Source organism: Panthera tigris, chromosome X (genome assembly GCF_018350195.1).
Source record: "Panthera tigris isolate Pti1 chromosome X, P.tigris_Pti1_mat1.1, whole genome shotgun sequence".
NCBI lineage: Eukaryota > Metazoa > Chordata > Mammalia > Carnivora > Felidae > Panthera > Panthera tigris.
In genome coordinates, this window is record NC_056677.1 from 26,930,467 (window position 1) to 26,956,828 (window position 26,362).

The following is a 26,362-nucleotide window of genomic DNA, read 5'->3' on the forward strand; positions in this document are numbered from 1 at the left end:
GGACTCTGGTAAGTGTGGAGGTAGAACTTCCCAAGAAGAGATGACACCATACAAGTCATGATCATGAAAGTCAAATTAGAGATACCAGCCTATTTACATGTGTATATATGTCCTTTGATATTAAACTCCTTTGGTAGAACAACTCAACATGAGGTTTGCAATTGCTTGCTTCGAAGAGCACAATGCTTGACTTAACAGAGACCCCAAGCCCCCTAGTTGACCCGGAAGTAAAACTTACAGAACATTTCATGATTGTCTTTAACTACAAAGTGAAACTGAAAATAATGCCGTGGAATATAAAAAGAGATTTTGTGCCAGTGTCATGGCGCGGTACTAATATTAAGCAAAGTACATCTCAGGAGCTACAAATCCCATGCAGGTGATGAGAAATTCCACTTTACATAATGTGAAGTGGAGATGGGAAGCATCTGCCACTAGTGAACTTGAAAACACAACTGTGACTCCTCAGGGGAGAAGACAGGATTTAACTGTCAATAAAGCTTTTCATAATAAATTCTTAAAATTTTAGCATGAAAGGACTGTAAAAAGCAGACGTCAGGTCAGAGAGCCAATCGCATGTGAGTTATACTGTTATATTCGTTCACTCACTTGGGTCTCATTTTCATGGAGGAGGCTTTGGACTTTTAACAAAATACAAAAAGGGCTTTTTAAAAGAATAGATGTCCAGAATGTAGAGAAATATTTTCTTGGGTTATGAAACCCGATCATCAGATATACTTCGAAAATGATGAAGAAAGTTGAGAGATAAACACAGATTCTACAAATGTTGTAATTATAACGTTCTCTCTCTTCTAATTATTAAAAAGCTCCATTTAAGGTCTTAAATTCGCCAGACTAATCCAAATTTACTAGTGAGAAGTATCCTTGAATTCTCCTTAATCTGTTTAGTTACGTGAAATGTTTAATACTTCCTAATCAAGAGAAACCTAGAGTCTCAAAGGCATAATGTTCCCTTCCCAAATTGGTTTAACTTGAGGTTATTTAATTGGAACTCCAAACAATTAGAAGTTCATTCTATTACCTTGGCATCCTTCATAGCACCTGGCACAGTATTAAGTACATATTAGATCCTCAATAAATATCTTTTGAAATGTTGTGTAAGAAGGAAACAGGAGTTATTTAGATGGAAGATACTTAAATTCCTAAGATAAACTTATTTCTTGCTTATTTAGAAACATGGCATAAACTATGGTTTGGATAAAAATCTATTTTAGTTTTGTTTGATTCAATTCAACAAACGATTATTGTGTATACACGGTTTTGACACTGTGAAATGAGAGTGGTATTTAAAAGATAAGAGAAACATTCAAGAAGCCTGTTTTTTTGTTTCTTAGATTCCACATACGAGTGAAATCATATGGTATTTGTCTTTCCCTGACTGACTTATTTCACTTAACATAATACTCTCTAGCTCCATCCATGCCATTGCAAATGGCAAGATTTCTTTCTTTTTTATGGCTGAATAATACTCTATTGTGTGCACATATCACATCTTTATCCATTCATCTATCGACGGACACTTGGGCTGTTTCTATAATTTGGCTATTGTAAATAATGCTGCTATGAAAATAGGGGTGCATAGGGGCGCCTGGGTGGCTAAGTCGGTTAAGCATCTGACTTCAGCTCAGGTCATGATCTCGCGGTCCGTGAGTTCGAGCCCCGCGTCGGGCTCTGTGCTGACGGCTCAGAGCCTGGAGCCTGCTTCCGATTCTATGACTCCCTCTCTCTGCCCCTACCCTGCTCACGCTCTGTTTCTGTCTCTCTCAAAAATAAATAAACATTAAACAATAAAAAAAAAATAGGCGTGCATCTATCCCTTCGAATTAGTGTTTCTGGTTTTTTGTTTTTGTTTTTTTTTGTTTTTGTTTTTGTTTGTTTGTTTGTTTTTTGGTAAATACCCAGTAGTGAAATTACCGGATCACAGGGTGGTTCTATTTTGTATCTTTTGAGGAATCTCCACACTTCCACAGTGGCTGCACTAGTTTGCATTCCCCCCAAGAGAGCAGAGCACAAGCGATCCCTTTTCTCCCCATACTCGTCAACACATGTTGTTTCTCACATTTTTGATTTTAGCCATTCTGACAGGTTTGAGGTGATAGCTCATTCTGGTTTTGATTTGCATTTCCCTGATGATGAGTGATGTCGAGCATCTTTTCATGTGTCTGTTGGCCATCTGGACGTCTTCTCTGGAGAAATGTCTGTTCGTGTCATCTGCCCACTATGTAATTGGATTATTTGTTTTTTGGGTGTTGAGTGGTATAAGTTCTTTATAGATTTTGGACACTAATCCTTTATCAGATATGTCATTTGCAAATATCTTCTTCCATTCAGGAGGCTGCCTTTTAGTGAGACTAATATAACACCGTATGTTAACTATACTAGAATTAAAAAAAAAAAAGAAACATTCAAGAAGCTTAAAGTTTAGAAGTGAGTTATTCTGCAGCTGATTTGATTCTGATTTTAACTTGTTTCAGGACAGTGATCTCTGTTCAGTGCAATACTGAAAACACTATGGGTTCATAATAAACAATTTCTGCATGCTCTTATTAACTCATTAGCAGGTCTCATGTGGTGTATTTCTTAACATTTCACAATCAAATATGGTCACTTTTTTCTGCACTAGAACATGAGCCTTGAAATCAGGTTTATTCCCTATTTTGCAAATAGCACAGTGACTAAATAGCAGATGGTGGGTATTCCATTGATTGATGAATATCAATCTATTAAATGAATATAAACAGGGGCGCCTGGGTGGCTCAGTCGGTTGGGCGTCCGACTTCAGCTCAGGTCACGATCTCGCGGTCCGTGAGTTCGAGCCCCGCGTCGGGCTCTGGGCTGATGGCCCGGAGCCTGGAGCCTGCTTCCGATTCTGTGTCTCCCTCTCTCTCTGCCCCTCCCCCGTTCATGCTCTGTCTCTCTCGGTCTCAAAAATAAATAAAACGTTAAAAAAAATTAAAAAAAAAAATAAAAAATAAATGAATATAAACAGAAATGATAGCAGCAGAGTTACATTTCCGAACCAATTCAGGAGAGCTACGTACTTAAAGAAAGTATTATTATTACATCGCTGAGATGATTAATAAAATAGATCCCTTATTACATTTCTCTAAGTTTTTTGTATCATCCAGAAAAAAATGCCTGTGAAGGCAGTAAGGTCTATGTGATCTTTCTCTTTGTTCTCAGAAACCTCTCCTCCTCCCTAAACTCTGCAGCCCTAGGAGAAAGTGATGGCTCTGCTTCAGCTAGCCCTGGGGTCTTGCGCTCCCTTCTGTGACTTTCCTACCCTCGGCCCACTCCTCAGTATGTAGCACTCGGAAATCGACACTCAAATCACCCTCCTTCTCATGTGCCGTCTGTCCCCTGTTGGGACCCTGATTGACACGACACAAAGGGGCAGCAGATGGCACTAAGGAACAAGACAAGGATTCAACCCTTCACAGGGTTACCATAGTCCTTGTGTCGATGGGTATGAAAGTGGTTGGTAAACTCTAAACGTTACACAGAACTTGGTTGTTATCATTGAGCATGAAATAAGGACATGTTAAGATTATGTTTATACTGATTTCCCACCACCAAACCAGCTGCCATGGTGTGGCTGTGCTGTATCAGCTATATAATAATTACACTGTAAATAAATGTTTAATGCATTAACAGTATATCACATTGATGCACAGGTAATTACACTCGGTTATCAGACTTAGACAGGATTTATATGGCTGATCACAGACATGGCCTCTATATTCCGTTATCCACCTGTCCAAGATCACTGGCCACCTGTAGATTTCCCTGGTCTGGAATCTATTAAGAAGAGCCCAGCTCTGTAAAGGGACAGGGGACATGACTTCTTCCTGAATCATCAGTGTAAAAATTGCCCTACAGTTACTCTTTGTGGTTGGGGCTGAGCTACAGTTACAAATTTTCTCCCGTGTCTCTTCAAACTTGGGAGAGCTTCGTAAGCAATTCCCCCAAAATGGTTTCATCAAAACAATCAAACTGACACAATGTGACTTACAAACAAACAAGTGTTTCTAAGGCAAAAAGGAAAAAGATGATATTAAATAAATTTGCCCAAATATTGTTCTTAATGTTATATTTTGGACGCCAACACCTGCACTACAAACATGCCCTGGGGAGCAATTAACCACCTGATCTGGATAAAAATATTATGAATTTCTTTGTATTGAGGCTGGTAGTGCTTTACAAAAAGGAAAAAGCACCAAAGCAGTGTGGAATGATGCTTTTGGGGACCTTCTTCCTATGAAAGTCTTCAAATTAGGTGTTGATGGGCACAAATTGGCTTATTTTAATATATTCCAGGTCCACACATAAAGAAAAGTACTCTGCCATATTATAAGAATGGCTTGTATTGCCTTAGATGAAGTTTACCCATCAGCTTTTTAACTTTATTGCTGCTTGCTTCACAAAGGAAGATTTCATGCCTTCACCTTCACATTCATGCCTCATAATTCAATGCACTTCCACGATCTCTATCATTTCCAGATATCATCCTTCCTGGGACAGCAATGCTGACGAGCGCTTTGTTTATTTGTTTTTGTTTTGCTCGAGGTCAATCCCCTCGCTCCGTTTTCCCAGTTTTTTAAAGGTACTTTTGAAGCCTCTATCATTTCCGCTCATCAGAGGAAGTCATTTTCTTGACATGCTTGTCTTGGTCAAAAAGAGCAATTGTATAATTTTTATTTTCTTAACCAGAGGCAACCAGGTTGGGACAATTACTGCTATCATGGCCCTTGAAGTTTGGGTGTTCCTTTCAAATTTAGGTCAAAAGCCAACATTAATAGCCAGATGTAATGACTGACACAAAGAAGAGCCTGCCAAGCAGATAATAAGTTTAGAACTCTTAATTGAAAATTAACACATCCACATTTGTATTCTGAAATTGAAGAAAATGGCTGTTTGGCTACCGCTATAATGAGATTCTGCTTATTTCACACGCTGAATCCTGAAGAAGGAGCCGTTCGTTCCTGCCTGATGGGTGTTTCTGGGCTTCACTCTAACTTGAAAGACTGGGGTAGGAAACTCAAGCATAGTAAGAGCGACCCTGCCTTCTTGTCTAGGGGGTATAAGGTCCATAAATATTAACCAGCCTTCCATTTGATTAACTTCTTGAGCTTGTCTCCAACCGACTATATTGGCAGATTGAAATATTGGCCTCAATTCTTTCACATCCTTAGTCGAATTACACACACACACACACCTGCGCCACGACCTCATGTAGGTTGAAAGTATTTCTCTATCCCTTGACTTTGGGCTTGGCCGTGTGACATGCTTTGGCCAGGGGAAGAGAAGCAAATGTGGTAAGAGCAGACACGTGAAATGTGTTGGTTGTGTTGGCCATTTGTGCCCCTTAGGTCTGAGTCTCAGAATGAGGCACAGGCGGCGGACTCAGACTTGTCCTGCAGCCTGGAGATAAGCAGAGTCAAGCCCAGCCTCGCCAAGATCAGCCAAACTCCACTAAACTGCCGATCCGTTACTAAGTAAGCCTTTGCTATCAGCCACGGAAATTAATTGCTTATCATGTAGCAAAATTAACTGATAGATACTATAAACTGAAATGTGGCTTATAAGCAATACAACCCCGGAAAGTTCTGCTGAATTGATGTCCAGCCAGTAAGAGAAAAAAAGAAAGACCAAATGATTAAAAATTATCGAAGTTTCATAAAGTTCATGTTCATGCCAGTTACCAAAATCGGGTAGCAATGATTGGCTGAGGTCCAGGACTGGAAATAAGAAGGCAAAATACTAATCAAGTTGAACTCACTAGGTTGCATTTCCAGGTTTTCAAGCAGACTGTTCTAGACTGCAATATTTGAAAGGAGCCTGCTGCGATAGGATGATGATGGTGAATTCTGCGGTCTTTGGAATACCTAAGCTCAAGCTTAAAACAAAACTGGATTCTCAAACAAACTTTCTCGTACGGAAATGGAGTAAGTCCTCTTATTGACAAAGGGGCAACAAAGCGATAAGGTTTTGGCATTTCTACCAGTTAGGTTTCCCAAGTGTGGTGAGCCCGGCTGTCTCTGGTTGTTTTGTCATCTACAGATTGCTTGTTACACGCGATTACCGCTGATGGGTGAAGGCTCCATTTCACCTCCAGCCACCGTAACTAACGTGAGGAGAACTGAAAAGTTTTTGCAGGTAGTTTTCCAATTTCATGTGCCTCTCCAACTGTTTCCTCTGCTTCTAACGTGGTCTCTGAATTTGAATGACAGCTTCCCGGCAGTTATATGGGAAGAGCACAGGAGACCAAGGGAGGAGGCTGTGAGATAATTTCTTAACATCAAAATTTCAAAATTTCACTTCCGTAAAGGTACTAAAAAATATGAAATTCTTGGAAGGAAATCATGCTAAAGACGTACAGAGCCTCTACACAGACAAGTCTGATATGTTGTCGTGAGGCATTCACGAAGATCTAAATAACTAAAGGGATCTACGACAGTCCTAGATTGGACAGCTCAATATTGTAAAGATGTAGAATGATGTGGATTTTTAAATTAATTCACTCATTTTTATGTTTTAAATTTTTTAAATGTTTATTTATTTTTGAGAGAGAGACAGAGTGCGAGTGGGGGAGGGGCAGAAAGAGAAGGAGACAAAGAATCCAAAGCAGGCTCCAGGCTCTGAGCTGTCAGCACAGAGCCCAAAGTGGGGCTCCAGCTCACGAGCCAGGAGATCATGGCCTGAGCCGAAGTTGGATGCTTAACCGACGGAGCCACCCAGGTGCCCCGTAGAATGATGGTTTTCTAAAAAAAAATTTTTTTTAACATTTATTTATTATTGAGAGACAGAAAGAGACAGAGCATAAGCATGGGAGGGGCAGAGAGAGGGGGGACACAGGATCCAAAGCAGACTCCAGGCTCTGAGCTGTCAGCACAGAGCCCGACGCGGGGCTCGAACTCACGAACTCTGAGATCATGACCTGAGCGGAAGTCGGACACTCAACCGACTGAGCCACCCAGGTGCCCCTGAATGATATGTTTTAAAATGGGTATCTCACGGGCTTAATTTTCCTCATTTGATAAGTTGATTTAATGATTTCTGAGATTTCTCTTTCAGCCCTGTGATTCTATGATCTATGGATCCTATAGTCTTGCCCAAGCCTGGAGTGGAAAAATTCTCCTTGTCCGGGGAGTCCCTTCAATAGGACAGAAGGTGTATATTCTATACAGTCTTATAATCAATCTACTCCTCAGCATATATTCCCTTCAAGGACTGAGTGGGTATATGAATTTTAAATGCTAAAGATTACAAAAAAGAGTTGTGATGGGTTTATTTTTTTCTCTGAAGTTGAAACATTTGAATACTTCACCAGTCATAGCTTTGACTAGCAGGAAATAGTGCAATTAAAAAGACCATACAGGAAAAAGAATGAGTTGCGAAATTGAGGCCCACTTGACATCATGAAATCTGGTTCCTGTCACACTCTGGTGGCTGCAGGTGGGGCTAATGTGTAGTCAATTACTAAAAGTTTCATTTGAGGGACTTCCCAGGAGACTGCTTCTAAGGGAAGCATTTATATGAGAAGACTAAAACTGCTTTTTTTTAAAAAAATATTTTTTAACGTTTATTTATTTTTTGAGAGAGAGAGAGAGAGACACAGAGTGCGAGCAGGGGAAGGGCAGCGAGAGGGAGACACGGAATCCGAAGCAGGCTGCACGCTCCAGGCTCCGAGTTGTCAGTGCAGAGCCCAACGTGGGGCTCGAACCCATGAACCACAAGCTCATGACCTGAACTGAAGTCGATGCTCAACCAACTAAGCCACCGAGGTGCCCCTAAAACTGCTTTTTATAATTGCTCATTTGGGGTATATATCAAGGTTCAGGTTAGTTAACATGGTGAAGCAGAATGAGTACTTTATTTAGACTATATTCAATAAATTTTTATTCAAAAATGAGAAGGAAATAATAAGGAGACCCTCTCCAGCCAAAGGACCTTAGGCCCCTTTGTGCAGGTTGGGAAAAGTTTAAACCCGCCTATTCAAATTAAATAGACAGGTTGAATTCAAGAACACGAAATGTACTGATAACCTGAGAAAAATGACAGCTAGACTCCCCAAATAAACGCTAACAGAAAGATGCCTAATTCACTTTTTTTTTTTTTTTTGTAGTTTTTGGTTTGAAGATTCCTAGCTTAATTGTTACTGAGGAAAATATATTTTTCTAGACAAAACACAAAGTAGAATACTAACTTCAAGTTTAAGTTTTTGGATATGGATGGACGACATTTTGTGAGATTGAAAAATACAATCATTTCGCTAGTTAGTCTTAACATTACACCATAGTTAAGAGGCAAATCCTTGAAAACAGATTAGGTATTTTACTAGTTAAATGGAGCAGCCAAGAATGGATGTTGATGATGTGGTTTTATGAAGAAAAATGTTCAGAAAACAAAGTTTTAAACTCTATTCCTTACACACAAAAATCTAAGTATGTAGCTTGTATAAGGAACCTAAGAATTTTAAGAATTTTTTTAAAAAATTTTTTTAACGTTTATTTATTTTTGAGACAGAGAGAGAGAGAGAGAGAGAGAGAGAGAGAGAGCATGAACGGGGTGGGTCAGAGAGAGAGGGAGACACAGAATCCAAAACAGGCTCCAGGCTCTGAGCTGTCAGCACAGAGCCCGACGCGGGGCTCGAACTCACGGACCGCGAGATCATGACCTGAGCTGAAGTCGGACACTTAGCCGACTGAGCCACCCAGGCGCCCCGGAACTTAAGAATATTTAAATGAAGAACACACAGACAAAACTAACAATTTTGTGAATGACACAGGTTTGTAAATTGATCTTACTAAGTTGCTGTCATTGCTTTGGTTACAAATCACAAAGAGATATAAATAACACACGATGCAGACTGATTATTGAGTTAGCTCAGAGGACTTCTATTGCTATATATATAATATAATATATATATTACAATATTGTTATAATATATAATGTCACAACACAGTTGCTTTAGTTATGCAAATAAGATCATACGTACATACTACCTAAGATTAAAAGACCAATGCTGAATATGTTTTTCGTCATAGCATCCCCGAACTAAACCTAGAGCTTTCCATCTAGTTTTAGTAAATTTTCTACTTGGTGATCCAAGAATTTAGCTTTTTCTTTTCCCACCACATGACAAGTATATATTGATTGCAAGTATTTGGATACTCTGCTGTGAAACCAAACTGCATTTTGACTTATTTGTATCAATTATTTGCTGGAAGGTTGTGGGTAAGGTGGGAAAACACTTCCTTCCATTTTAAATCGCCATCTCCCAGGTCTGTCGTTTTCCTTTTTCGTGGGGCCAAACTGTTTTTAAGAACTCTGGCATATCAATCTCTGGAAGAGAGCATTCACAAATGAATTCCGATCAACAGATTGCATATATTTCCCAATCAGCTGTGCAGACTGAGCATTTTCCTGACTCCAGTCATTTTATAAAGACGATTCAGAATTAATCAGTTCTCCTGCCCCTTTTATTATTTATATATTCACAGTATTGACAGATTTCATTTTCTTCCCACTCTCCACTCCTCTTCTACAGGAATAACACTCACGGCATGGAACAGAGAGCAGCCAGTAAGGCATTACTCGGTTAATTCTGAGAACCCACGAACAATAACGTGGAATATCCAGAACCACGGCAAACTTCATTTCATTTCTTCTCGTGCTTTCTCTAGAATATGAGGTCCACTTATTCTCTAGACCACGATATAGGTATGTGAATAACGCAGTAATACCTATGACTGGAGTAATACCGAAATAGTACGGCTGCGGCTGCTATAAATACTGGAACAAAACTCCCCTAGGAACAATGACGTCAGGAAGCTTTGCAGGGGATCAGTCTCTCCGAATTTTGAATCCCCACACTCATTGTGACATTTTAGAAGGCACTGCATCTTCTCCCGGGATTACAAAAAAATTACAATTGTACCTAAGTCACCTACCAACAGCGTATGCCACTAATTCATTTCGCAGATACATTAACAGGAATCTTTTCAAATGTTTCTTCGAATTGATTAGACATTGTCTCCAGGAAGCCTTAAATTTGATTTGGCCAAAATGCCAGAGGAAATTAGTGTTATTTTCTTGTGTCCTTTCCCTAAATTCAGAAAGGTAAAGAAACACCAATTTACCAAACAGACATGTCTAATAATAAAGGAAATCTGAATATATAAAAAGATTGTTGTCGAGACAGAGCCATTGCCCGGTTGTCTTCAGCTGACATCTATTTTTAAATAGACAGTATGACTTAGTTACAGGAACCAGACATGAAGAAATACTGAGCAATCCAATTATTCAAAAGGCACGCAAAAAGCATTATTTCCAAAATGTCTTTTCATAATATTGTTTTCAATACTATAGTTTTTAAACATTCAATAGATCTATGGGTTTAGTGTTAATGATTATGCCAGCAAGATGGTAACATAATGAATCCATGTCAATTTTGGGAAGTATTTCTAACATTACATAACAAATTGGAAAGGAATTTCACATATAATTATCTCTATAAAGACAAACCACAAGGGTAATTAACACAGCTACGATTCTGTATCACCACAACGGTTAAACCAGATGGTAATGTTCATTATTTTTATCTCTCTCACAAAACCAAATATTACACACTTTCTCCTGGGAATGTATAAAGTATTCAAATGAAACATTGTTATGCAATACTTTGCTATAAGGAGGGCTTTTTTTTTTTTCACTTAGTATGGAAATGTGTGTATCCCCTCAAGGTTGGTGGCATTTCCAACCATGACCAATGTTGCTTACAAATAAACAGAAATAAACAGCGTATTTATGATGTATAAGCTTTATATAATGACATCACCGGATAAGGGAAGATTTCACGTTTAAAAAACTTATTCACCAGTGAATCATTAAAATTATATTTTATATAATTTTATATAGGCTTTATATTTTCATCCCAAAGATGGCCAATACTGTGAATTTTCAATGGATCTTCAGGAAAAACAAATTTATTTGCTGTGTCAACGAGCTACAATCACAATAATGCTGAGTGACGCCTAGGGTTTCAAACCACAATCGAAGGGCGTGGCTACTGCAGCCCCACCCAACGTGTCTATCCTCCTCTTTCCGAGATGAGCCGCCTAGATGGGGCACGTTCTTCTAGTACGTGTGGTAGAGGCACAAAGAGGAAAATGCAAGGGCTCTCAAGGCCTAGGCTTCAAACTAGCATGAGGTCACTTCTGCTCACCCGCTGTCTGCTAAAGCAAATCACATGGCTAAGCCCCAAAGCTAGGGGTCGGGAGGTACACTCCATCATTCACAAGGCGGCAATATCAAGGTTGGGACTGCAGAATGGGAAGAAGAACCAGAGTCCCCATTCAGTCTAGTACAATTCTTGAACTGTTTCTTTAAAGTAGATAATACATTGCAGAACATGAGAATGCAGTGTATTTATTTAGATCTCTGACTTAATTCTTCAGGGTGTGAATGTTGCCACACATTTTCCCGCTCTGTATTATTCCTATCATCATCATCAACATCATCATCACCATCCTCAGTGATAAATCTGTTACTAGATTTAAGAAATAAATAGTTCTTTCTTCTTCTTCTTCTTCTTCTTCTTCTTCTTCTTCTTCTTCTTCTTCTTCTTCTTCTTCCTCCTCCTCCTCCTCCTCCTCCTCCTCCTCCTCCTCCTCCTCCTCCTCTTCTTCTTTTAGTTTCTTGTATAAAGAATTCAAACACATCTTTCACTTGGTGCCATTCTCTAGCAGCGTTCTGTGAGTACAGACAGATTGATGCAATTTCTACTACAGGGATTGGAGCATGCGATTTGAGTCACAAGTCCTGTCTTACCTAACTCTGGAGTTAGCTGTTGAAGAGAAGATATCGTATGGGAATAATAATACAACACCACCCTTAAGGATCGTGGGTAAATTTATTTTCTTTTCCAATACCATGTAAGATACAATATCTCACATCATGAGAACTAGTCACTTCCTGTGAGATGGCTCGCAACAAAGGGACTTCTCAATCATGTACACCATGCAGGCAGACTACTCTCTCATCACCGCGTGTGCACGTGCATGCATGTGTATTCTGTCTTTCCCCTTGAATTCCAATTTTTTTTTCATCTTGTCTTACGAATTTTTGTTTTTCTGGTGGTGTTCCATTTTTGTAAACAGAAAAGGAGAAGAATGTGTTTGCCAATCTGCTCAGAGAACTCATTTCAATTTGGCTTCTCCATTAGAGGACTGATTTGCTTCCTATGTGCAATTCTTGCATGATCGCGGTGGCATATACTATTGGATTTCAACTCCTATGCATCCATGTGAACTCACTTTGAGATTTCTACATGGCAGGTCAATTGCTTGAGTTGTAGTGAGCCTAAATTCTGCCACAGCTTATCTCGCACTTCTTGGCATCCCAAGTGTGTGATGCGTATGTTTTCCTTGCTTGTTCTCTCTTTCTCTCTGTTAAATCAACGAACTGTTTTCAATTTTAATCACGTTCATAACGCGAAATATTTGATATGCAAAAAAATAAATGCAAGGAATGAAGTTCAAGTACGCAAAACAACAAAAACTTGGTCAGAATAAAATTTTCTTCTTGGATGAACCAAGGATGATGAACTTTATTTCTTGAGCCCATTTACAAAAAGAAAACAAATATAAAGTTATGGATGTAAGACTACTTATTCAAGACAAATGTGGTTAGGGCCTTACTGCTTGGTTAGTAAAATACAGCTGAAGGGTTATGCCTTTCTAAGAATACTTATGTAATTCATTCAGCATCAAGTGTATGTGACAACTGTCAGACTACCCTCCTTCACTATTTACCTTATATATAGTCCCAGACAGAATCTATTTCAGTACCGTGAACACACGCACGCACACCCCCAAAGCAAGGCAAAACTTTTTTTTCCTTTTCTTAACGTTAATTTTGAGGAAATGATTACAACCTGGGTCTCGTTTAACAAATGCATTTCTATGAAAGAGAGGAGATTCTTTGAATTAAGGCTGAGACATAATTATGAAAAAATTAGCCAATAATACAATTGGTTTAAGGAACAGGAATCAACCTGAGAAAGGAAACTTTCCTTCTAATACTGTAATTTGGTCATGTTGGGCTAAGTTATAATTTAATGTCATGAGCCATTAGATCGTAACATTAAATTAATGATCATGGCTCACATGGAGGCATGGGCAGTTTTATATAATATGCGAAGGGAAAAAGAAAGAAAATGGTAATGTAAATCTTCTTCGGTACCATCTGGCTTATCTTTTTCCCCATGCCTCTCCAAAACAGTGGGAGGAATAAACAATACTATTCCTGACGGGCTAGGCACTGAAGATGAAGAGACCAAATGAAAAATTCTCCAACACAAGCACAGTCTAGTATTTTCTTCATTTCCTTCTCCTGCATGAGCACAGAGAATCTGCCTTGCAGAATAAAAATTTGTCAAACTTCAGAGCTGAAATGGCCTTAAGCAAGCATCTGGCCCAGCGGTTCTCAAATTTAAATGGGCAAAAGAACCACCTGGGGGCTCTTTAAATATGCAGATTCCCTGGCTCATCCCTAGAGAGCCAGGTTCCGACACTGCATTTTTAATAAGCTTTCCAAGTAAAGATGGTGCAGTTTGGATGTGAACTTGGAGAAAACGTTTTCTAGAAGATAAACCTGAGATCCACAACACCACTAATGTCCCCAATATCACACCGGCTAGTAGTCAGGAACAGAACCCACATCTCTTGGGGTGCCTGGCTGGCTCAGTCGGGAGAGCATGTGACTCTTGAACTTGGGATTGTGAGTTCGAGCCCCACCCTGGGTGTAGAGAGTACTTAAAAATAAAATCTTGGGGCACGTGGGTGGCTCAGTCAGTTAAGCAGCTAACTCTTGATTGCGGCTCAGGTCAAGATCTCATGGTTCCTGAGATCTAGCCCCTTGGAGGGCTCTGCGCGGATAGCGTGGACCCTACTTGGGATTCTCTCTCTCTCCCTCTCCCTCTGTCCCTGCCCTGCTCCCGCGCTCGCATGCTCTCTCTCTCTCTCTCTCTCTCAAAATAAATAAATAAGCTTTAAAAAAATAAAATCTTAAAAAAGAACCCCATCTCTTGACCTGTAACATAAGACACTATACTCTCTCAAAAATCTGTCAGCTTATTTTTTTATTGTGACAAAAAGACATAAAATTCACTGTTTTCATGATTTTTAAATATACAGTTCAGTAGCATTAAGTACATTTACACTGTTCTACAGCCATCACCACCACGTATCTCCAGAATGTTTTTTCATCTTTTCAAACTGAAATTCTGTGCCCGTGAAAGAAAAAGTCCCAACTCCCCTCATCGCCCCCTCCCAACCCCTGGTAACTACTATTCGATTCTCTTTCTCTATGAGTTTGACTGCTGGAGGTACCTCATAAAAGTGGAATTAAACAATATTATCCTTCTGGGCCTGCCTTATTTCACTTAGCATAATGCCTTCAAGATTTATCTGTATTAGTTAATGTAGTGATTTGCTGAATCCTTTGAAGTGCTTGCTCAAGACAGTGCTGTGGCCCTTTAAGAAATGAGGTTCAATCACTTGTCCAAGTTCCACGGACAGCTGCTAAATGAGAGAAAGCATTCAGGAAGGGCAGTCCTCGGTGAGTGAAACAGATAGAGCCTGGAGGCAGGCACAGAGACGTGAAATGCATTTTCTGCCTAGTTGGAAAGTCACTTGAAAAGAAAAAGGAATGAGAAACGAGACAGAGAGAGAGAGAGAGAGAGAAAGACAGAGACAGACAGATGCACTAAGAGGGCCCAGATTAGCGAGAAGAACTACGCAGACAAGGTTATTAACAGGTATATCCTATAAATTAATTGGTATACAGTGGTGTCCATGAGACCCGATACTATTAACATACCTTGGGGCACAGAGTAGAGAAAGCAAATAGGTAAAAGGTACACATTTACACTGCTATTTGAGAAATACTTTATTGCACTTGAGATTTATTTTTATTTCATGGAGTTACTGCCAGGAGTATTTTACAGCTTTCAAGTCAGAAGGGAAGTTATCTGAGATATGTTCTGTTGTAGGGAAGAAAAGCTTCAATTTTTAAAAACATCAGTCCCCTGGTCTACATCCAATGTCTGACCCTGGGGCGAGGCCAGATAACGCTTCCGAGAGAAGGTGGTTTGAGCGAGGCTTGAAGTAGGACTTAGCCAGGTAGGGCAGGAGAGAGAGGGCATTCCGGCCAAAGAGAACCTCTTCTTTTGACCCGGACAATGCTTACTGGCTATTTACTATTCAGCTCAGTGTCTTTTACAAGAGGCTTTCTGCGGCAGCTTTAAAACATGACCCCAAGACTTTCTGACACTTTTCCATGGAAAGGTGGACTTGACGTCCCATCCCCTCGACCTGGTCTCTGTGATGGCTTGGCCAAACGAATATGACAGACATAAATCTATGCTGGTTTCTGCCCCAGGCCTCGGGACTCAGCCATCACGCTGTAAAAAAGCCCAAACTGCCCCATGGAGAGGCCCACGTGAAGGGACACTGACAGCCAGCACCTTTTTGCCAAGCATGTGAGTGAGCCCACCTGCAAGTTGACCCTCCAGCGGCCAGTCGGCCTGCCCCAGCTGATATCGCGAGAAGCAGAGGCCAACAGTGCGCACTGACCTTGCGTGGGTGGCAGATTCACGTGCAAAACTCTTCTAAGCCGTTAAGGTCGGGGCTGATTTGTGACACAAAGGGTCACCAGAACACCTACCCTGGTCCTCCCCATAACGTATGCAGGGGGTACCCCTCCTCTGGGGGACCAAAGGACTCTGTACTCACCTTAATTATCCCCGATCTCCTCGACTAGATCTCCCTGTTGTCCTGCCCCTAGTCTCTCCACTATCCAGTCAGCTTGGGGGCCAAGTACGGCTCTTATCAACCTTTGGATCCTCAAACCTTCTACCAAGTGTATACATTACATGAATATAAAAATTTCTTTGAGGTCACGGGTGGGAAAGGAATTTAGAGTTGTCTAATCAGTTCCATGGCTGCATCCAAACAACCACCATTGTTTTCTACTCTAAAACAGAAAATGTCGACACTTTCCCCCAGCCAATAAAAATACTACCCATACTCATTCCAGGTTTCAAAACTGCAACATACAACACTTTGCCAGCCATTGGTGAAACTACTGTAAAAACTAAAAATAGAATTTATGGAGTAAATCATTGGGAAGAATGCCTGGGCAAGCAGTTCATAAATATCCAGGTCTCATTCTATTTGGGGCCATAGCCTTGAACTGAATCCAATATTGAATTGTTGAATTGAGAGCAAAGGATTGAAGTGAAATGTGGTCAGCTCTTGAGAGGAGGTGAAATGCTGCTTTCTGCGGAGAATAACTTTTTCTGTAACTCCCGGGGAATAATATATTTTGAAAGGTGCTGGGGGTGAATAGAAATTAGAAAGGAGAAACGAAAACCTTTAGAGAACTTAAAGATTACATTTATAAAGACTCAGATCATTGTTAAGTCATAATAATAATAATAATAATAATAATAATAATAATAGTGAATAGTCAAGTTGCTAATAGACCTCTCAAGGACAGCCGCGGACGCGGACGTAGGAGCAAACAAAAGTAATTTGTTGCTTTCTCACTATCAGGAAATAGATACTCTTCCATCCTGACTAATATGATCTCCAGTGGGAATGATTTATTTCTCTCACATTCATGAAACTCTCTTTCATAACCAGGTGTAATGGCTTCTTTTACCTCTATGGGGAATGGCTGATTTATGCATAGACCTTTGCTCAATAACCTTTCTTCAAAGATTGATGCCGTTAAAAATGAAAAAAGATGTGAACTTTTTGACATTTTATCTTAATGTAATTTAGAAAACCGTGTAAACTGCAAATGGACCTCACGTGGAATGAAAATCACACACGGATAACCTAAATTATTTTGAATACTATTCATCTTTGACTAATAACTGAAATGTTTTATTATCAGAATTATGAAAGACACGAGAGAGACACTAACAAAGTTCGTTTCAAAAATAATTTGTAAATACAAGACCAAACGTCCTTTTAGTTGATCTCCCCAATGCACGCTTTTAGAATTTTCCACCCACAAGTGGGGGTACTGCTACCCACCACGTGGAGGAGTATTGTTTTTTTGTTTGTTGGCTTTTGTTTTTGTTTTGTTTTTGACTAGAAAGTCTCCTGTTAAAGACCACTAACCCTCAAGGAGAAAGAAAGAAACAAGCAAACAAAAACCCTTCAAGGTTGCAAGAAGGAAGGAAGAGAAAGTGACATGAAATTCTTTGACTTTTTCTGTGCTGAGACTTCTCTGGACCTTTTTTGCTATTCTTGTTTGGCAAAGAAGGCCCTGAAATTATATAGATCTTGTCTAAGTTCCTATGGAGATCAAAGAAAGTAAGCGAATAGTCCCAGCATTCTGTTTTCAGTGCCATTGCCTCATAGGTTACATTTAAAACAACTTTATTAATTTTATTAACATAGCTATAAGCCATTGATGTGGCTTCCGATGTCAGTCAGACGGGGAAAAAACAAACTGCTTTTACTGATGCGTATTTCCGGGAATCTTAACACCTGGTGTCTGGTTCAAAGAGAAGGGCATGTCAGCCAATGTGTTTCCTTCAAGGAGGGCACTATGAAAGATCAAATATCTCCTTTTAATTTTCAGTGTAGTATGTTTATTTTCAAGAATGGGGATGTTGAGGTTTGTAACAGAAAAATTTAGTTTTTCAAACATGTCAGCATTGACACTTAAGAACTAAAATCTGTCGAAGGTTATTAATCTGTTCTTGGTTAGGGAAGACAAAGCTTTTTGTTTCTTTTGTTTTTTTATTTTATTTTAATTTTTTTAATTTTTTAATGTTTATTTATTTTTGAGATAGAGGGGGAGAGAGAGAGAGAGAGAGAGAGAGAGAGAGAGAGAGAGAGAGAAGGAACGACCAAACAGGGGAAGGGCAGAGAAAGAGGGAGACAGAATCCCAAGAAGTCTCCGTACCGTCAGCACAGAGCCCGATATGGGGCTTGAACCCACGAACCATGAGATCATGACCTGAGCTGAAAACAAGAGTGGGATGCTTAAAACGACTGAGCCACCCAGGCGCCCCTGTTTTGTTTTATTAAATCAGAGTTCCAACACACATGTGCCAATACCTCAGACAGCTTCATTGATCTATTCATTCTTCTTAAGTAGTTCCTAACACATCAAATGAAGACTGTGCCTAGAAAGATTCTACAGTGAAATAAACAATACTAAAGTTTATTAATAAAATATGTATGTATATGTATAAGGCACATACACATCTATGTAGAGTCAGATATGTATACACCTGATAATACTAATGACATAATAACACTAGCCCTGTCTACTGGTTTCTTATTATGTGTCCAATACCGTTTTATGGACTTCACACATATTAATCACATCACCGTCACAACCTGACGAGATGAGGCAGACACTATCATTACCCCTGATTTATAGCTGCATAAACTGAGGGCAATCGAGAAATGTGTCCATGGTCAGTAAGTATCAGAATCAAGATTTAAACCCAGGCAGTCAGGCTTCAAAGCCCACCCTATTAAAAACTACCCTCTCCAGCCTCTCAGATAAAATACGGAAAACACTAAACTTCATTTCAAGTGCAGAGAAACTCTTATGGAAATCGAGAGGAAGACAAGATGTCTTCCAGCGTGGGCACTCAGGGAAGAAGGGAGGATGTGAATACAGCTTTCCTGGAAAAGTAGATAGCATGAGGGTAAACTGAGATGCGGAAACGGAATCCCAGGACGAGATACAAGGTCATCAAAAGAAGAAAAGTAGGCTGGCTAGCTATGCACTTTAGTGGGAGTCGAGGATGGGTGGAGAGGAAAAATAAGAAACAAGATTAGAATTCGAGGTCGGGAGCCAATTCTAGAAGGCCAGGTGAAGGAATGTGCAGAACATTCTGAAGGGTTTGAGAAGTCATAAAAGGTGTTTGAACAGAAGAACCATATATTCTTTCACTCATCTGACAACTATCTCTTGAGCGCCTATCATGTGCTGGGTACTGTCTTGGGCGATGGGAATATACAAGTGAATAAGGTAGAAAAAATCTCCAGGTTGGACTGGAGCATTACAATAGGCAGAAAGGAGTGGAGAACAGCAATGGTACCAAAAGCATGAATTTGAGTAGTAGTTAGGAACCTGGAAAGAAAGTAATGGGGGCAAAGGATTGGGGGAGGGGGTAAAATTGATCTTGAAAATGAACTAGACGGTGAGGCAAGTGAAGAGATGGAGAAAGGTCTATTTGGTTTAAAATTGGACTGGAATGGAAATTCAACAGTGACACCATTGAATGGTGAGAATGATATTAAGGAAGACAGAAAAGACAGCCCAGACTCAGTCCTCAGGTAAAGAAAGACGGAAGAATGAGTACAGAGAGGTAGGAGAAAATCAGCAGAATATAATATCCCAGAAAATCCAAAGAGGAGACATTTTCCCAAAAACTGTAGTGGGCAACAATCACAAACTATTCAGAGATTTCTAGGGCAGGTAAGTGAAAGATTTGAGACATGCTTTTGGTTACCCTGGGTGTTTGCGTGGAAGGCTGAGTCAGTTTAGAGTAACAGGTAGGGGAATAAGATGAGTTGAAGGTACAGAAGGTCAAGCTTAGGGTCCAAGAGCTGACTCCTCTGTATGGAGCGGTGTGACCTTAGCAGAAGTCACCCCACCTCTCAAAGCTTTGATTTTTTTTCATCTGTAAGAAGGGTAAGATGACAGTACCTTATACAAGCCAAGCACCCAGTACATTGCCTGGCACACAGTAATACAGTAAAACCTTGGAAGGCGAGTAACTTGTTCTGTGAGTGTTCTGCAAGATGAGCAAACGTTCCTTTTTAAATTTTGTTTAATGTTTATTTATTTTTGAGAGAGATAGTACGAGAGGTGGAGGGGCAGAGAGGGAGGAAAACACAGAATTCGAAGCAGGCTCCGGGCTCTGAGCTGTCAGCCCAGAGCCCCATGTGGGGCTTGAACCCAGGGACCGCGAGATCATGACCGGGGCTGAAGTCAGACGGTTAACCGACTGAGCCATCCAGGCGCCCAAGATGAGCGAACATTTCAAATACATTTTAACTTGATACACGAGCGGTGTCTCGCCATACAAGCAGTACACGATGCAGAACATCACATAACCACAACCGAGCCAAAGGTTCTTGAAATTTGCTTTGATATACAAGTGCTTTGAATTACAAACGTGTTTATAGACCGAAGCACGCTTGCAAACCAAGGTTTTCCCATATTTTTTTTTTAAAAAGTGAGCTGCTATTATTATCTACCCTAATAATTAGATAAATATGTCATGTTATCAATCCTAGAAAACTAAACATTTATTTCATAGGCTTTTATTTTTAATTATTTCCCTCCTAATCTGGTGTGATAAAACTCAAATTAGTTAATTTGCGAGAGCTACGTTATTGAACCTCTTTAATTTTACCCTCCTCGATTGAAAAGAAAAATGATAATAGTGCCAAAGCAGAGATTTGCAGTGAGGATATGAGCAAATGAAAGTAAAAGTGCCTTGTCAGTTACAAACAAAGAAAAATTTAGCTCTCATTATTCTCATTAATTAATATAAATTTGATTCACTGATTGTAAAGCGTACAATATTAGTTTTATATATGCAGTTTGACTTTTGTCTAATGGTAATTCCCATCATGAATAAGGATCTTTCACTTGAAGAAAGCTTTTTTGAAGAGCTCTTCTATTTATGACCTTTTAAGAGCCTCACCAAAGCTCCGCGAGGAATAAAAGGCAGTGGTTATTAGGGGCTATCAAAATTGACTTTTCAGTATGCACAGACGCACAGGGTCCCCTTTCCCATGTGGGTCTTTCTTTTGGTTTGTATCTATGAAATTAGAGGATCCCATAAGTGAATTACCAAGTTATTCAAGTGAGCGCTGTCCTTATACCATCGTAGATAATAGCTAACCGCAATGGCAATATCCAGAGAAGTAGGTTCTAACGTTTGCAATACATTCAAGTAACATGTTAACAAACATAGGAGACCATGGTAACATGGTCCAGAATGTTATAGCCCCTATAGCCAAGTGACTACACTCGTTGCATTAAATTCTTTTTTCATCGTTAGACCAAAATGAATTCTTACTTCCTATATTTAGTCTTCCTTTGTATGGGAGCTAAAACACGAGCCTTGAACATTTGTCCTCGTTAACTCCTGCTTCTACTAAAAGTTTAATTACTTTCGCTATTTTGGGGGATGATCTCTGTGATCTACAGAGATTCCAGGGTCCAAACCTGGAACATAATACAGTTCTGAATATAGTAAGATGACAAGCATGTGGCTCTTGAACCTGTCCCTGAGGCCTACCATTCACAGTACTGTAAACATGTATGACCTTTTTACGGTAGCTACCTGAGAATAAAAGGGAAAAAAATAAAATGTTCCAGGTTCATGTAAGAGAAGTAACAGATTTTCCTTAGTGGGAAGTTTTTCAAGATCTTGGTTACATTGCCCATTAACTTTTATTTTTTCCAAGGTATGAGTTTTACACCATAGGGCTGCTAGTTCTTTGCCTTTTTTCAAGGTTAAACCATTAAAAGCATCCCTAGGGGCGCCTGGGTGGCTCAGTGGGTTGAGCGTCCGACTTCAGCTCAGGTCACGATCTCGCGGTCCGTGAGTTCGAGCCCCGCGTCAGGCTCTGGGGGCTGACGGCTCGGAGCCTGGAGCCTGCTTCCGGTTCTGTGTCTCCCTCTCTCTCTGCCCCTCCCCCGTTCATGCTCTGTCTCTCTCTGTCTCAAAAATAAATAAACGTAAAAAAAAGTTAAAAAAAAAGTTAAAAAAAAAAAAAGCATCCCTATAGACATGCCCCTTGTAAGAACATAGAAAATGGCACCACTTAATACCAATTCTATGCTACAGTAAGTGGTATTTTGGTGACCTTTAGGTGTATTTCTGAATGGGCCACGGAGAAATTCAAGTAACGATGACAGAGATTTATGTGTAATATCAGGTATTTCTTTGGCTGCCATATTGATGTCCTTCAATTCTATATCTTCAACCTAGAACATATGTCTGCCCCAAATTCTAGATCCACATTCACAACTGCTTCAAAGGAGGTGATATTTATACCCCGGTGACTCACGGACACCTCAAAACTGACCCCATTTTTGACTTCTCTTCCCACAACGTCTTCCCCCCTTGAATTCTCTGACTCCATGAAGGCACTCAGTCATGCCAAGTGGCAAGCGGTCAGTGACTCCTCATCACATCTCATATTCTTCCTCACCTCTGCTTCCCATAACATACATGAGAATGTCGACTTTACCTCCAAAGAGCTCACACATCTGTCTCATTTGTTCAACCTCAGCACCTTGCTTATTATTTCTTACTTGGAATAGTACAGGAAGAACTTTCTGATGTTCCTGGACAGGTTCTATATCTTTCCAATTAATTCTCTCAACTACCGGACTGATTTAAAAAAAAAAAAAAATTTAAGTCTGGTTATTCCACTTCCTTGCTTAAAACTATGCCGTGACTTCCCATAAAGTCCAAACTATTTAAAAATTTATTTTTTGAGAGACAGAGTGCAAGCGGGGGAGGGGCAGAGGGAGAGGGAGGCACAGAGTCGGAAGCCGGCTCCAGGCTCTGAGCTGTCAGCACAGAGACTGACGTGGGGCTCGAACCCACAAATCGTGAGATCACGACCTGAGCTGAAGTCGGGCGCTTAACCAACTGAGCCACCCAGGTGCCCCTCAAGTCCAAACTCTTAAAGGTAGGTGGCAAGAGGGACAGAAAGGCAGCTTACACATACTGAGCCCTCAGAGTCCAACACTCTGCCCCTCTAGTGGGAATTTTACATGCATCGTATTATTTAATCTTCACAAAATCACGTGAATTTGTATAGAAAAATATAATTAAGACTTAGAGGTTAGGCAACAAATGGTAGGATAAGTGGTCTTTGTGCCTATAAGGCCCATACTCTATTTACTGGACCCTGCTGTTTTTCTACATAATTTAACCCCAGCTGACCTTTCCAATGTCCATTCTTACAACTATACCCCAGTCATACAGAAGTACCTTCAGATTCTCAAACTGCCACAACGTCCAGGACTCTGAACACGCTATCGCCTCCGCCAAACATTCTCTTTTCAACTCTGTGCAGGTAGCTAAGTCCTAACACACTCTTCCAACATTCTCTGAGCAGAACTTTTCAACGTCGGCTAGACATGAGAATCATGGACAGGACATGCCGCCATCGATCCAATTTGAATCTCCAGGAGATGGAACCAAGGAAGTAGCATTTCTTAAAAGAGCTCCTCCAATATAGAAGGAGAATGGGAAAACACTGTTCTATGTGAGTTTCATGGCCTCTCCGAAAGGCTTAAGCTTAATCATCTGTTTTCCCTAGACCTGGTCTGGCCCTGTACTATAACACTCATCACGCTACTATAATTTGCCTCAGCATATGTTTTTTCACCTCTGGAATATAAGTGCTCCAAAGGCAGATATCATATTCTAACATAGAGGCTTCTGAGTGTATTCAGTGGGCATATTCTCATTCTCTCTCTCTCTTTCTTTCTCTCTCTCACACACACAGCTGAAATCAAAGTTTCATAAAACAATACTACCCTTACTCGTGACTGATGGACTCTGTTATTTCCTATTCTATTCTGTTAATTTTAATCCTTTCTATTTAAAAATTGTGATGCTAAGTAAAATAAATCTGACAGAGAAAGACAAATACTATGCGATCTCTCTTCTATGTGAAATCTAAAAAACAAAACAAAATTAGCTCGCAGATACAGAGAACAGATTGGTGGTTATCAGAGGTAAGGGGTGGAAGAAAAGAATGAACTGAGGGTTTTGGGTTAAAATAGATTAACTAAAAGTAAAAAAAAACACACACAATAAAATGTGCATTGATACTCATTAAATTGATTACACAACCTAATACTTTGAACTGTGTTTGAAAAGCATCTGTGTAATAGTGTTTACGTTAGTCCTAACACCATGCTAAGCACTTAACAGGTGCTTACAACAGATTTCATGGATTAATCAAAGTCCCTAAGGAAATAATATATATAAAAGTTTTACATATCCAAAACAGCAGGCAGTCATCACCAGGCAAAAGAAAAACATCAAGATTAAGCTTCATATGCTTTAGACACCGAAGTAGAAAGATTAAAAAAAACCAAAAAACAGAAAACACAAAACTCAGTTCAAATTATAGCAACAGAAATGAATACACAGAGGGTTTCCTTTTCTTAGAATTAGGGATCCTCAGATTACCTCTCTATTCTTAGATGTCCCAAGAAAGATGACAATCCAATTTATTCAGAATACTAATTGTGTTACTAAGATTGCATTCTTCCTTCTTCCTTTGGAAATAACCAGTGGGCCAAGATTTTTTTGGGAAACACAGTGAAAGAGCTATTTCCCAAATTTCAATAATCGAAATAGCATTAGAAGTCTAAGCTCTCTTAATCAATTTACAGGTGCACGCTGATGTACAACTCAAAGTTTATCAAACTAGTCTCTCCGGAAATGTTTTGCTTGGTAGAAGAGAATTTTTATGATGGGGGTCGGGGAGGAGATACGGGTAAAACAAATGAGCTTAGAGAAGAAACTGAATTTAGGGGCACTGGGTGGCACAGTCGAGTAAGTGTCCGACTCTTGATTTCGGTTCAGGTCTTGATCTCACGGTTCGTGAGTGCGAGCCGGTGTCCGAGCACTACTTGGGATTCTCTCTCTTCTCTCTCTGCCCCTTCCCCGCTTGTGTACTCTCTCTCAAAATAAATAGACATTAAAAAAAAATAAGTTGAGTTTATAGCTATGACCTGAGATAAGAGCCAGTTCACAGATAAAGGAAGCTCAAATATTAATTGCTCCGTAGTTTCTCGTGCTGAGAAAAAGATCCTTATTACACCTTTATGACCATCTCTCCCCACCAAATACCCGTAGCTACACACCTTCTTTACAAGCTGGTATTACAACGATCTCTTAGAGGTGCTTAGAGAACCAGTTAAGATTGGTGGACATCTTGTGAAATATTAGCAAAGATACAGAGGCCCCGTTTTCAATTGGTTACCCATGGTTTGATGTTAGAACTCAGAACGGAGGGTATCTTTATGAATTCTCTGGGGCCGAAATGTTTTGGACACAGTAACACTCTGATTCAATTATGGATATAGTTCTTCATTTAAAGGAGAAATTTGCAACGTAAGAATTCTCAAACTGTCACCCCTCAGGGTTCTATATGATGTTCTACAAAAATACATTGCTTCTAGGGGCGCCTGGGTGGCTCAGTCCGTTAAGCGTCTGACTTCACCTCAGGTCATGATCTCATAGTTCGTGAGTTCCAGCCCCGTGTTGGGCTCAGAGCCTGGAGCCTGCTTCGGATTCTGTGTCTCCCTCTCTCTCTCTGCCCCTCCTCCACTCTCTCTCTCTCTCTCTCTTTCTCTCTCACAAATATTTATAGATTTATATTTATAAACATGATAAAAAACCTATTGCCTTTAAAATGTCAGTTAGACTCTCGTAAATAATACTATTTATAAGAAAAATCTCCTCATCCTTAAGTATGAGGACAACTACCATGCCCCTGCTTTCCGTAAGAAAAGTAAATAAGCATTTTTTTCCAATATAAGAGAGGAATCGTAATGGCTTTCAGAGCGAAATTACTCAGATTAATTCCATTCAGGAAGCACATGCTTCATAAAACATGTATTCTTAGAGAACCCATGAATCGTGATTATTGCTGAGAGAATTAAATATCCTAGGAAGTGCATTGTAAACAACAGTGATACTCAGTCTAGCAAGAGCTGTGGGGTCTCCATATGCAGAAGCGGTGACAGAGCAAAGCCTGTTGGGGAAGGTTTTCGCCCCCCTGTATCCATTCAGCAGTATTTGTACGAAGTGAAACATCAGTGCTTTGGGGTGGACTGGAATCTGCTGGGAGAGCTGATGTTCTGGCTAGGCATTTGGAGTTTCCTTTTTTAATATGTAAGAAGTATTTTCGCTCTACAGCATGAATCAAACAATGAACATAATGCTACCAGCTTCTTCAAACAAAGTGAAAGGCATATCATTACACGTTTTTCCTTCACACATATTATAGAAAATTCCTTTTGTTCGAGATATAAAAAAAAAAAAAAAATCTTCAGAAGGGGGGCGGGGAGGAAAAAAAGCAAAGACTCCCGTTTAGCTGAAATACCGAAATTGCATGTAATCTCCTAAGGTATGTGGTTATATTTGCTTTCAAGGTTGGCATTTCCATTTGTTGCTTTTAAACCCCAGTATCTTAATTCAATTCTACCACTTAGTAGTAGTTGACATTTTTTTCCGTGACAT

The 26,362-nt window shown here is 39.9% G+C and overlaps 1 protein-coding gene across 1 annotated transcript in view; it reads right to left on the bottom strand.

The window, feature by feature from the left end:
* DMD (dystrophin) overlaps nt 1-26,362 on the bottom strand; it is a 1,614,661-nt gene that overhangs the window by 449,427 nt on the left and 1,138,872 nt on the right. The window lies entirely within an intron of this gene.